Consider the following 14,833-nt stretch of genomic DNA (forward strand, 5'->3'; position numbering starts at 1 on the left):
CAGCCTGGGCAACAAAGCAAAATCCTGTTTTAAAAAAAAAAAATACGTGACTAGAAATCAGGTAACTGTTATCTAAAAGTGGTTGTCTATTGCTGCGTAACACACCATCCTTAAACTTAGTCATGTTAAATAAGGTCTTACCCTTCTTGTGATCTGTGGATTGGCTGGACAGTTCCTCTGCTTGCTGCCCTTGGACCTCATTTATGCAGTTGTAATCAGCAGAGAACTGGCTGTACTTAGGATAGGGGTAGAAAAACTTTTTCTGTAAAGGGTTAGATAATAAATATTTTATGTTTTGATGGCCATTTGGTCTCTGTCACAAATATTCAAGTCTGCTGGTATAGCACGAAAGCAACCACAGACAGTATGTAAACAGTAGTGTGACTGTGTTCCCATAAAGCTTTATTTGTGGACTCTAAAATTTGAATTTTACGTGATTTTCACATATCACAAAATATTCTTCTTCTTTTAATTTTTCTAACCATTCAAATTGTAAAAAAATTTCTTATGTTTGCAGGCCATACAAAAATAGGCAGTGGGCCAAATCTGGCCACTAGTTTAGAAGGTCCACGGTAGTCTCACTCACAGACCTGGCAGTTGCTGCTGGCTGGGGTGCCCTGGTTCCCCTCCACAAGGTCTTTCATCCTCCAGAAGGCTGAATTGGCTTTGTTCATGGCACTTTCAGGGCAGCATTCCAAGAGGCGGAAGGTAGAGGCTGCAAGACTTCTGAGGCTGGCTCCAGACCTCACTCAGCATCCCCACTGCTCCATTTTAGTCAGAGTAAGTCACGAGTCCTGCCCAGACTCAAGGGATGAGGGAACTGACTCTACCTCAGTGATGAGATGAGCTGTGAAACATTGTGGCTGAGTTTTTCAGTTTACCACAGTGAGTAATTGTCATGGGTTTACTGGTGTCTCCCCTTCATTTTTGAAGTCCTCAGCTCCAGTACCTCTGTTTTTGAAAACACAGTTGTGACAGATGTGATTAGTTAAGAAGAAGTCACACTAGACTGTGGTGGGCCCTAATCCAATATGACTAGTGTCCTTAACCAAAGGGAAAATTTGGAAACAGACATGCACACAGGGAGAACACCATGTGACCCCAAAGGCAGAGATCGCGGTGATGCGTCTACAAGCCGAGGAATGCCAAAGATTGCCAGTTTCTTAGTTTGCTAGGACTGCTGTAACAAAGTATAGCTGTCCCTCAGTATTCTGGGGGAATTTGTTCTAGGACTTCCCTCAGATACCAAAATTCATGGATGCACAAGTCTCTTATAGAAATGGTGCAGTATTTGCAAATAATTTACATATATCCTCCTGTATACTTTAAATCATCTCTAGATTATTTATCATACCTAATACAATGTAAATGCCACTTAAATAATAGTTATACTGTATTGTTTAGGGAATAATGACCAAAAAAAAGTCTATATACATGTTCAGTACATACACAACCACCAAATTTTTTCTGAATATTTTTGATCTGTGGTTGGTTAAGCCCCCGGATATGAAGGGCTGACTGTGCCACAACCTGGGTACTTAAATAACAGAAATTTACTTTCTCACAGTTCTGGAAGCTAGATGTCTGAGATCAAGGTGTCAGTGGGGTTTGTTGCTTCTGAGGGCTGTGGGAGAAAGATCTGTTTCTACTGTTTCTACTCTCTACTTGTTTTGTGGATGGCTTGTTTTCTTCTTGTGTCTTTACATCATCATTCCTCTGTATGAGTCTGAATCCAAATTTATTTTTCTTGTAAGGACATCGTTCATATTGGAGTAGAGTTCACTATAATGACCTCATTTTAACTTGATTAACTCTGTAAAGATCTTCTCTTCAAATGAAGTCTTATTCTGAGGTTCTGAGGGTTAGAACTTCAAAATATGAATTTGTAGAGACCCATAACAGCTAGGAAACTATCAGGAACTAGGAGAAAGGCATAGAACGATTCTTCCTTACTGCCCTTAAAAGGAACCAATCCTGCTAATGTCTTGATCTTAGACTTCTAGCCTCCTGGCTGTAAGAAAACAAATTTCTATTGTGTAAATACCCTGTTTGTGGTACTTTGTTATGGTGACCCTAAGAAATTAGATTGTAAACATAAGCAAAAAGACAGTTTTTTAAGAGTTGAAACTCTAACTGGATATCAACTAAAGGTTTTACCACATTGACAATTTGAAGTTTATCACCCAGATGCCACTATTCAAATCTGTTAACACATAAAACTATTCCAAAAGTCAATTTGAGAGATTTTACATGTGTTAGTTACAAATACTAAGAATTTTCACGTTTCATACTTTTCCAAAATAGAAATTCAGACCATAATATTCTTGATTTTAATTTATATTCTTACACAAACATGAAAACATAAGTGGAAGCTGACAGTCAAAGACCAAAATGTTTAGGGATCTTGTTGAACTTAAATGTAAAATCCAAAACTATAAAAACCCTAGAAGAAAACCTAGGCAATACCATTCAGGACACAGGCATGGGCAAAGATTTCAAGGCAAAAATGCCAAAAGCAATTGCAACGCAAGCAAAAATTGACAAATGGGATCTAATTAAACTAAAGAACTTCTGCACAGCAAGATAAAGTATCATCATAGTGAACAGACAACCTATAGAATGGAAGAAAAATTTTGTAATCTATCCATCTAACAAAAGTCTAATATCCAGAGTCTACAAGGAGCTTAAGCAAATTTACCAGAAAGAAAACCCCATTAAAAAGTGGGCAAAGGACATGAACAGACACTTATCAAAAGAAGACATTCATGCAGCGAAAAAAATAGGAAAATAAGCTCAGCATCACTGATTGTTAGAAAAATGCAAATCAAAACCACAAGGAGATACCATCTCATGCCAATCAGAATGGCTTATTAAAAAGTCAAGAAACAACAGATGCTGATGAGGCTACAGAGAAAAAGGAATGCTTTTACACTGTTTGGTGGGAATGTAAATTAGTTCAACCATTGTGGAAGACAGTGTGGTGATTCCTTAAAGATCTAGAAGCAGAAATACCCTTTGACCCAGCAATCCCATTACTGGGTATATACTCAAAGGAATATAAACCATTCTATTATAAAGATACATGCACACATATGTTCGTTGCAGCACTATTCACAAAAGCAAAGACATAGAATCAACCCAAATGCCCATCAATAATAGACTGGATAAAGAAAATATGGTACACATAAACGATGGAATATTATGCAGCCATAAAAAGGAATGAGATCATGTCCTTTGCAGGGACATAGATGAAGCTGGAGGCCATTATTCTCAGCAAACTAACACAGGAACAGAAAACCAAACACTGCATATTCTCACTTATAAATGGAGCTGAACGATGAGAACACATGCACACAAGGAGGGGAACACCACACACTGGGGCCTGTTGGGAGTGGTGGGAGAGAGAGCATCAGGAAGAATAGCTAATGGATGTTCGGCTTAATATCTAAGTGATGGGGTGATCTGTGCAGCAAACCACCATGGCACACATTTAGCTTTGTAACAAACCAATTTATCCTGCACATGTAACCCATAATTTTTTTAAAAAGTTGAAGAAAAGAAAAAAGAAAGGGGGAAAAAAGAGGAGGCTTTTTGTAACACCAATCTAACTTAATTTAATAGCTAAAAAAAAAAATGGCGTTTAAAAGATTTATGGCCAGGCGTGGTGGCTCACACCTGTAATCCCAGCACTTTGGGAGGCCAAGGCGGACAGATCACGAGGTCAAGAGATCAAGACCATCCTGGCCAACATGGTGAAACCCGGTCTCTACTAAAAATGCAAAAATTAGCTGGGCATGGTGGTGCATGCCTGTACTCCCAGCTACTCAGGAGGCTGAAGCAGGAGAATTGCTTGAACCCAGGAGGCGGAGTTTGCAGTGAGCAGAGATCGCATCACTGCACTCCAGCATGGTGACAGAGCAAGACTCTGTCTTAATTTTAAAAAAAATTATGATTTATCTAAAGCCAGGAAGTTAGACAGAGTGGTAGGTGATTTACTGGGACTGGACCCAGTCCCTGTAAATACTGGCTAGGTAAATACTGTGATCTTGTTAACGTTAACCTAATGCTCTTTCAACTAGCTTCTCGCCTTTTTAATTCAATTCAGAAAAGTTATACTGTATATTTTAATTTCAATTTAGGGTTCATAAAGTTTTTTCTTTTTTTTTTCTTTCTTTCTTTCTTTTTTTTTAGATGAAGTCTTGCTCTGTTGTCAGGCTGGAATGCAGTAGCATGATCTCGGCTCACTGCAACCTCTGCCTCCTGGGCTCAAGTGATTCTCCTGCCTCAGCCTCCTGAGTAGCTGGGACTACAGGCACGCACCACCACGCATGGCAAATTTTTTGTATTTTAGTAGAGACAGGATTTCACCATGTTGGCCAGGCTGGCTGCACTCCTGACCTCGTTATCCACCCACCTCAGCCTCTGAAAGTGCTGGGATTACAGGCATGAGCCACCGCACCCGGCCTAATAATTTTTTAACGTATCTATTTTCATCTTTGTTCTGAATACTAAGATTTATTGTCTCAATTTTGTAGATAAGAAAATTGAAGATCAAGATCACTCAACATAATCAATTTAAGTGACAAAGCTTGCACCCAGGTCCTCAGATTCCAAACTCAGTCTGCTTCCTACTACACTTCTGCAGTCTCCCTAATACTGAACAAAAGCATCTCAGAACTTAAAGCCGACTGGACCACAGAATCAGGTAAATCAGATCTTGCATTAAGTTGTGAAACCAAAGCTTCACTGTAAAAGCTCAATGATGAGTATCCTTAAAAACATTTTTTAAATAAAAGCAATCTTGTGCTTTCTTTGATAAAACAAACAATCAAAATACAATCTTCAAATTTCTGCCATGGATATGATAAGAGGTGTGGACTCTTATTTCACGGCATGAAAAGGCAGCTATGAGGGAGAATACTCCTCACCAGGTGGGGTTTTGAAACATTTTGTGTTTATGTGGCAGGCCAGTGTTACCAACTGTCGTCATAGTGTTGCCTTTTCCAAACTATGAGATGGCACCAGTGACTTCACGCCTCAGTTTACCAGAGTGCTCCAATCCTCAAGGGCTCCAGCTAAGCCAGAACTGTCAGTATTTTCTCACTTCTCATAACAGCATTATAGAGCTGGGTTTAATGAAGAGCGTGGTATAGAAGCTAGCAGACCTAACTTGGAATTCTGGTTCTTCCACTTGTTAGCTGGGACAATATTGTCTAGTTATTTATCTCTGTGAGCCTCAGGGTTCTCATCTATAACATGTGAGTGATAACAGAGATCCTAGCACTATACTCAGCACATATTATTAATCTAAAGTATATGATTAGCTGGAAGGCCTATCTAAATCATTAAAGCAATTGGGGGAAGAGCACTGGACAGTGGTAGTCACTGGTGTTCATTCTTCCACCACTTTGTGTACATCCCAGACCATTTTTGTTTTGGAAGTTGTTAACATATTGTATCCCTTTTACCAGCTAAAGGATCATGTTCTCCTTTCTGTTCTGGCTTCTAGGGAGCCAAAATTGGTGGCCTAACCATAATGGCATTGTAGGACTGAAAGTCCTGTGGATTTTTGACCTGATGTTCCCTTTTGCTTGGTTGCTATTCTATTCAGTTTATACGTCTTCTGGGTCTAGTTTTCATTCTCTGTTTTGTTAAATGGCTTCTTATTAGCTCTTTTAAATCCATTGTGGGACAAAATCAAGTATGTAACTGGGTTATGGAAGAATCTCAATTTTTTGTAGGACAGACATGAAACATTTTAATTTCTTTCACTACCTGTTCCCAAGTCCCAGTTATACTCCATCAAATCATTCTTTATGTTTTAACAACATCTTAGGTATAATTAACAACATCTTTCATGACGTTTGCTTCACTTTCAGCAGTTAAAATGTAGTCTGGGTGAGGCAAAGTGATTCATGCTTTTATAGTCCCAGCATTTTGGGAGGCTGAGGTGGGAGGATTGCTTGAGCTCAGGAGTTTGAGATCATCCTGGGCAATATAGGAAGATCCTGTCTCTACCAAAAAAAAAAAAAAAAAAAAAAAAAAATTAGCCAGGCATGGTGGCACGTGGATCTCATGTAGTCCCAGCTATTCAGGAGGTTAAGGTGGAAGGATTGCTTGAGTCTGGGAGGTTGTGACTATAGTGAGCTGTGATTGTGCCATGGCACTTCCTGGGTGACAGAGTGAGACCCTGTTTCAAAAAAAATAAAGAGAGAGAGAGAAAGGTCTGGTACAGTACAAAACTTCAATCTCCTATGTTTTCAAAGCCTCTCTGCTCCTCAGGGCTCCCACTCCCTCACTGGGTTGGGGTAGGGAAGAGGGAGGGAGAAAGAATCAACTTGTTTTTAATGGCTGCTGAGGAGCCAGCACACTCTAGCCAATGTCCATGCCCCCACTGTGACGGAGTTCATGCAGCAGTTCTTTGGAGACCCTTAAAGGCCCTTTCCCCTCCCTTGCTGCCTAATTCTCTGACCAGAAGATCCAATTCCAGCCCCACCTCATCTGCTCCCCTGCTCCCTGCCCACCTCTGCTCCACAGGGGCCCTGTGTGCAACATCCTCTTGTTGTAGTGCATCTTCACCAAGAGACAACCCTCCTGGGTGGGATAATAGCAAGATGGCTCAAGCCAGCTCCCTGTGATGCCCTGTGTCCAATGGTCCCATAGGAAACGCATTCTCATTTTCACACCCAGTGGTAGGTATGCAGCAGCTGCACCACCTGTCTCCACCTCCACGTCTCTCCAAGTCTCTGACGCTGATGCAGAAGAACAAGTCTGCTGTGGATACCCAATCACGGGAAGGATGACCATCTCTTAGACTCCCCTTCTTCTGCCTGTCTTTTTATATAGTGGGCAGTGGTCCTCAGTGAGGGTCACGCCATCTCCTAGGGACATTTTGGAAATATGCAGAGCTGTTATTGGTTGTCACAGTGATTAGGGGAATCTTCTGATACTTAATGGGCCAGGGATTCCAGACATCCTGCAATGCACAAGACAATTCTACATGGAAAACCACCTCACATTTACACATCTTTCTGGTGTCCTCCCAGACATTTTATAATGACATAGGCCTAGAATTCAATTCCATTTTATGTAAAAAACACAAGGTATTTTTGTATAGATTTGATATACATTGAATTTTCCAGAAACATAACTACCTTGTAAATCAAGGGAAGATTATACAGTACTTGTTACTTTTGGAAACTTACCAAAGACTGTTCACCATTCGAACAATCACTTCTCTGATGGCAAAGCCAGTTGTGCTGTTTAAGTTGTCAAAATATCAGTCTGCATTTTATCTGTGCAGTTGGCAAAATGTCTATGTATAAAAACAAATTTATTTACCCCTTGTTTCAATATGTATAAAGACAAAGTGTTGATTATATTCAACTTTATATTGACTTATTTTCTTATCAATGCAAACTTATTCATTACAAACAGGCCCACACCACTACTTCGTTATGTCTCCTGGAGTTGTGGTGTCCCAGGAAACACATATTATTTTAATAACTTACCTCTCCTTTATTTATATTATCTCTATAAAGTTAGGGATTATGTTGGCTTTGGGAGAAAATTATATACATATATAATTTTTTAATAGAAAGTTTTATTGTCTATCCATTACATTTCAATTTGCAAATTGGCATTGCATGATATTTGTCACTAAATGAAGACCTGTAGTCCAATGGGTTTGATAGTCATTGATATAGACTGAGAAAGGAGGATGAAAGGGGTGATTACCTTTGCACAATCTCTTCCTTGTGGTACAATTTTTATATCATCTCCTCCTTGTGGTACAGTTTTTGGCCCCACATCTTACCATGTGTGGATGCTGTCTTTGCTTTTTAGCTATAGGTCCCAGATACCAAAACTAGGACAAGAAGACAAGTACCCCTCAATGTCTTGTGATAGCTATAAATTAGCTGATCATATTTGCTATTATTAATGTGTTGGTGATTTCGGGGAGGATATTGAGAATATGAGATAGAAAGGTGCTATTTTCCCTCTCAAGAATTCCAGTTCCTTCCTGTTTTATTTCTACTTTTTACTTTGTAATAAATTAGTCACCAGGCCTATTTTATTACCTACTTTGGTTCAGGTATATTTAGTGCAATTCAGTTTACTCCAATTCCAGTTTGGGCGGAATCAGTTGAGTTCCATAAGCATGTGTGCCAAGCCTATGTGGAGTAATATGAGGCTTCTACACGAATGAACAAGACAGTGTCATCAGCTGACCTTAGATGGTTTACAGTCTTGTGGGAGAGATGGGGTAGAATAAAACTCCTTCTCAAAGGCAGGAGGATTAGCTCAGGGCAGGAGTGGGAGAGGTCAGTGTTGGCAATGGTGAGAGTCAGGGAAGGAGAGAGAAAGGCAGGTGTCAGGAGAGGCTGAGCAGTCTTAAGCGGAAGCTACATCTTGCACCAATCCAAGCTTTCTCTGTCCTCTCTGTTAAGTTTGCTCAACACCTTCTGTCCCCAACTCATAAGGGACTCTGGGACTTAGAGTCGAGCAAGCATGAGCATGGAAAAGCCTAAATCCCATACTTAAAGTACTATGAAAAGAGATCTGGACAACTTCTCAAAATGCTGTTCTGTCCTAAGTGTCATCAACTTTCTGAGAGAACCTGCAGAAGTCTCAGAACTTCTGAGTTAGGCCTCCATTTCCTTTTCTATAGAATTAAGGGGCTGCACTAAATAGATTAGAGATGACATCACTGTGGCAAGGATGCTATCACTCCTCATGCTGGTGTAGGTGCAGACATGCTTAATTAACAGCGACACTTTTTCTTTTTCTTTTTTTTAAGTTCTCTTTTGGAGACAGGGTCTTGCTGTGATGCCTGGCCTGGAGTGCAGCGGTGCTTTCATAGCTCGCTGCAGCCTCCATCTCCTGGGCTCAAGTGATCCTCCCACCTCAGTCTCCTGGGTAGCTGAGACTACAGGCGTGTGCCACCACGCCTGCCTAATTTTAAATTTTTGTAGAGACAGTCTCACCACATTGCATAGGCTGGTTATGAACTCCTGAGCTCAGCCAATCCTCCAGCCTCAGACTCCCAAAGTGCTGGGATTATAGGTGTGAGCCACCATGCCCGACCTGTGACACCTTTTCTTGCTGAGTCTTAATACATCCTAGGACTATTTTCTCCCAAATAACACCACAGGCCAGTCATGATCAATTGACCAGAGTTGGCCCAGGAGCAGGAGCTCAAAGGGCATTGAGGAAGGAGTCAAACCCTTCTTAGGCCCAAGTCTTGGCTCTGTCAGTTACCAGTTATGAGACCTTGACCAAGTCAGTTAACCAACTTGGGTGTTAGTCTCTTTTTCTGCTAAAATGGAAACAATAACCTCAAAGTCACAGAGTCTTAGAAAAGATCATCTGAGATCACAGATATCAGGCTTTGCAAATGGTATAGGGTTGGACCAATCTAAATAGTTCTTGCTACTCTATGGTCTCTGTAACATCCTGTGCAGGATTTACTATATAGACTTACTGTACAGGCCCAGGGGAGAGTAAGCAGGCTACCCATCTGAGACATTTATTGCCAATTTTCTGCCAGTTTTCAGTTCATTTTCTCTCTCTAGTTGGAATCAGAGTAGCGAGACTGGCATGAGGCAGGTATTTGAAAACACAGACTGTAAGGCCAGCTGACTTGGGTTTGAATCCAAGATCCCTTCCTTCCTAGCTGTGTGATTTTCAATAAACCACTTTAACACATGAGGCTCAATTTCTTCATCTGTAATATGGGGGAAAATAATAGATTTGCATTAAAGAGTTACTGAGAGATTTAAATAAGCATATTGAACATTTATCCCAGGGCTTGCCATGTATTGTAAGTGCTCAGTGAATGGTACCAAATAGATTGGGTTGAAGGAAAAGTTCCATGACAGTGTTTAGAATTTGTCCTGGGTGGAAAGTTTTACACCCTACATAACCTTTCCAGAAGATGTTTAGATCTTTTGTAATCATTTCAAGAGTCATGAATTTAAGGGAAAGGCATCTCTACTTTTCTGGCTTAGACTCCCCTACAAAATAAAGCATGAAAAAAGGAAACACGGAAGAACGGAGCTGAACCCTTGCCATTCTGCTCTCTAGCCTGTCTTTCTGCAGTGCAGCTGCAGCTGTCTTCTGTGACCAAAGTTGTTGTGGCCCATTCTGAAGATTTTCTGCAGTTCTACAAGAATTCAGTAAAGAATGAATTCCCTAAAAGAATTCCACAAAGGAATGCTTAATTAATCAAAGCTCTTTAATCAAAAAGTTATTTCCCCATAGGTTGGTTGAAAGTTTCTCAGCCAGTCTTTTGCTCAAGCATAACCCTGGAAAAATACTTCTCAGGTGGGATAAATCTCAGGCAAACAAAATTATCCTTTATCCTGCACTCTAAAGAATAAGAAATTGTAGTATTCTAGAAAGTTCCTGGCATTAGCCACAGAAGGAAATTATAGAATTCTTGACATTTCAGAACTTTGATGTGGCAATTTTTTTTGAACATTCTTTTAAAAGGAGAGGTTTTTAAAAGACATTTCAATAGTTTCATTGTGGTACCTGAGCCTTCCTTATCCAGAGGACTTGCTCTAATTATCTGAGTGATACTAAGGAAAATGGTTTCCCTTCCAGTAAGGGCACAGCAAAGTGATTATAACAGAGACATGAATGTAAATTGCTGTGGGATGGAAAATTGACTGTATTGTAACAAGTGGCAACTGACAGCAGAGAGCCTTTGCTGCCTCTTATGAACGGGACTCTGGCTGAATCACTCTGTCTCTTCCTGACCTTAAGTGTCTGGATATAAGGTGGGCCAGTGTTTGTGACAGCTCTGAGTTTCCCAGCGACTGTGCTGGGGGCGAGCATTGCCTAGCTGCCATGATCTCAACTCTGCCTGAAACCCATGACCATATTTGGGCCTCCTTAATGCTCACTTCCATCAATAGAAAATGCATCACAGCAGCAAGGGCAGCAACCACCGCCAGAGTAGAAGAAAGGCAAAAGGAAGGCAGGGAGATGGAGAGAGAGAGAAAGAAATAAGGGCAGACAGCCAGAGACAGATGGGGAGAAATACACTGAGACCCATGGAGAGATGCTCAGAGAGAGACACGACCTACCTAGTGGCAGACACAAAGGAAATGAAACAGAGGCAGATAGCTAAACCAGAGAGAGGAGGAAGTGAAGAGAGAATACCAGGAATAAAGAGGGAGAGATAGAAAGACCAAAAGTAGTATCTGTCTGTCTATCTATCTGTCTGTCTATCTATCTTCTATCTATTATCTATCTATCTATCTATCTATCATCATCTAGCTAGCTAGCAATCATCTATCATCTATCTATCTATCTCTCTGTGTATCTGTCTGTATTAGTCCGTTTTCATGCTACTGATAAAGACACACCCAAGACTGGGAGGAAAAAGAGGTTTAATTGGACTTACAGTTCCACATGGCTGGAGAGGTCTCATAATCATGGTGGAGGCTTATATATGGCATGGACTTATTATATGGCAGCAGCAAGAGAGAATGAGGAAGAAGAGAAAGTGGAAACCCCTGATAAACCCATCAGATTTTGTGAGACTTATTCACTATCACGAGAGCAGCATGGGAAAGACCGGCCCTCATGATTCAACTACCTCCCCCTGGGTCCTTCCCACAACATGTGAGAATTCTAGGAGATACAATTCAAGTCGAGATTTGAATGGGGACACAGCCGAACCATATCACTATCTATCTATCTATCTATCTATCTATCTATCTATCTATCTATCTATCTATCTATCTATCTAACCATATCACTATCTATCTATCTACTTATCTATTATCTAACTGTCATTTATCTATTTTCTATCTACCCATTTAGATATACATAAATATATCTACATACATGTTTATTCAACCCATTTACACACCAAAAAACTTGCTGGCCAACGACCTAGTAGGGTCTCAACTCCGCATTCCCCCAGAGTTCATAGGTATGCATTTGCTTAGGATGTAGAACATAAGGTACTAGTGAGCTCAGCTGCAACAACTCCCTTTCAAGAATAGGGTTCATGCCTCAGTACATCTGACAAAGGATCTGGAAGAAAAAAGTCCTCTTTGCTTGGAAAATTATTATCCAGTACTTCTAACCAATTCCTTATGTCTAATTTGGACTTTTCAGAATTAAAAAATGCTAGATTAGCACTTAGTAGTTTTAGGTTTTTCTTTAATATCAACTCAAATTATGAGAAAGATATTTCAAAACCCAGGTTCCCGGTCCATTCCTTCTCTGTCACTGGCTTCCCTGGCCCCTTTGCTCCACTAACCCAGTCCACACTGGAGATGAGATTTGTGTAACAACTGAGTGCTTCAGAGTGTTTTAAGTACCTTACTTTTGTTTGCTTTTGAAACAGTCTCACTCTGTCACCCAGGCTGGAGTGCAGTACCTAGATCCTAGCTCATTGTCACCTTGAACTCCTGGGCTCGAGTGATCCTCCCACCTCAGCGTCTCGGGTAGCAGGGACTACAGGCATGCACCAACACACTCAGCTAATATTTTATTTTATTTTTGTAGAGATGAGGTTTCACTATGTTGCCCAAGTTGGTCTTGAGCTTCTGGCCTCAAAGGATCCTCCGGCTCTACTTCCCAAAGCTCCAAGACTGGCCAGCACCTTACTTTTGCTAGAAATTTTATCTTACCTGTGAGAAGCTGTAAGTTGCATCCTCACTGTCTTGCCTAAAACATGGTAGATATGAGTTGAAATGAAGTAACTGGTTTTATTCTGTCTGTATTTCCATTTCTGGCAGGAAAAGGTTCCATTTTTGGCACAAATTCCTTTCCTGGATTTATGCCCACAGTCCTGGAAGAGTTTAGCTATCAATCTCCCAAAATTTGATTGATTTGTCATTTTCTGATGCTGGAATGAGTTTGTTACAGGAAACTTATGAACACGTTACCCTAACTGGCAAGAGCCTTGAGTGTGGAGGATTTCCTGAAGAGACACTCCAAGAACCTTCTGTGGCTTTTTGTTTTTCCTTTGGATGTGGTACGATTTTTATGGTCTATTTGTTATAATGCTTCCCTGACGTAAAATACTCATACAGCATAAATAACCTCTCCCTGAAACACTTAGAATCTTTCCAATCTGGAAGTCTGAGCTTAAGCTCCCTGCTTTAAATACACCGCAGACAAATTATCCACTGGAAGAGACAGCAAGTTCCTATCAGGCCAAAACAGTACTTTTTACTATATTTACCCATTCTTAGCATGCCTAAGTACATAGACTTGGTGTTTAGATATTTCGATGCTATGTTGTTTATTGCACAAAAATTAATTATTAGTATAACTTCTTGTTGGATTATGTCTTTCAATCTTCTTTGTCCCACTTAGTGTTTTTTGCTTTTAATTTGATTTTGTCTGGCACTAATATTGCCCCTTTTGCATATTTTGGTAGCATTCATATGGTATCCCTTTGTCTATTCCTTTATTTTCAACCTTCCAGTGTCATCCTGGTATACCTCTTATAAATGGCATATATTTTTATTGTTTGTATTGTTTTATATCAGATAAGAGTATCTTTCTAAGAAAATTCATTCTTCTTTCATTTTTAGGGTTCTAGTTCCTCCCCCCCAAAATTTATCATCTTAACCATTTTAAGTGTATATTTCAATTGTATTAAATGCATTCATAGTGTGCATCCATCACCATTATCCATGTCCGTAACTCTTTTCACCTTATAAAACTGAAATTCTAAACTCTTATAACTTCCTATTTCCCCCTCCCTCCAGCTCCTGGCAATCATCATTCTACTTTCTGTCTCTATGATTTTGAATACTCTAAGTACCTCATGTGAGTAGAATCATACAGTACTTGTCTTTTTGGTTTATTTCGCTTAGTATAATGCCCTCAAGATTTGTCCATGTTGTAGCATATGTCAGCATTTCCTTCCTTTTTAAGGCTGAGTAATCCATTGTGTGTAAATACCACATTTTGCTTGTTCATTCATCTGTCAATGAACACTTGGGTTTCTTCCATACTTTGGCTATTTTGAATAATGGTGCTATGAACATTGGTGTGCAAATATCTGTTCAAGACTCTACTTTCAATTCTTTTGGGTATACACCCAGAAGTGGAATTGTTGGATTTTAAGAATAATCTATCTTTTTTTTTTCTTTCTTCCTTTTTTTTTTTTTTTTTTTTTTTAAGTCTCTCACTGTTGCCTAGGATGGAGTGCAGTGGCACAATCTTGGCTCACTGCAAGCTCTGCCTTCCTGATTCACGCCATTCTCCTTCCTCAGCTTCTTGAGTAGCTGGGGCTACAGGTGCCCGCCACCATGCCCAGCTAATTTTTTGTATTTTTAGTAGAGACGGGGTTTCACCGTATTAGCCAGGATGGTCTCGATCTTTTGACCTCATGATTCGTCCACTTCGGCCTCCCAAAGTACTGGGATTACAGGCGTGAGCCACTGTGCCCGGCCAATATCTGTCTTTCAAAAGAGGCATTTAACTCATTCATATTTATTGATTTGGGTGTATTCTGGCCACTTTCATATTTTATACTTATTTATTTACTGATGTGTTCAGCAAATATTTTCTCCACATTTTTGTTGTTTCTCAGATGGAGGGTCTTTGAGTTGTGGTTGTAACCATGGTGATGATGAATAACAGAAATACAGTTTTTGATGCCTTGTCTTGAAAAAAGGATACTTGTCTTGAAGTTAACAATGTCAGAAGTTGGTAAAGGCTCTTAGTAATGATGGCCAAGGGGGTTAGGCTTAGTCGTAACGGCATTTAACTGCAACACAGGTGCTGTGAACTTGGAGTCATTCTGGACTTTGAATTGGCAAACCCCACCCCCCAACACACACACACTTGCTAT

This window comes from Rhinopithecus roxellana, chromosome 11 (assembly GCF_007565055.1).
Source record: "Rhinopithecus roxellana isolate Shanxi Qingling chromosome 11, ASM756505v1, whole genome shotgun sequence".
NCBI classification, from domain to species: domain Eukaryota; kingdom Metazoa; phylum Chordata; class Mammalia; order Primates; family Cercopithecidae; genus Rhinopithecus; species Rhinopithecus roxellana.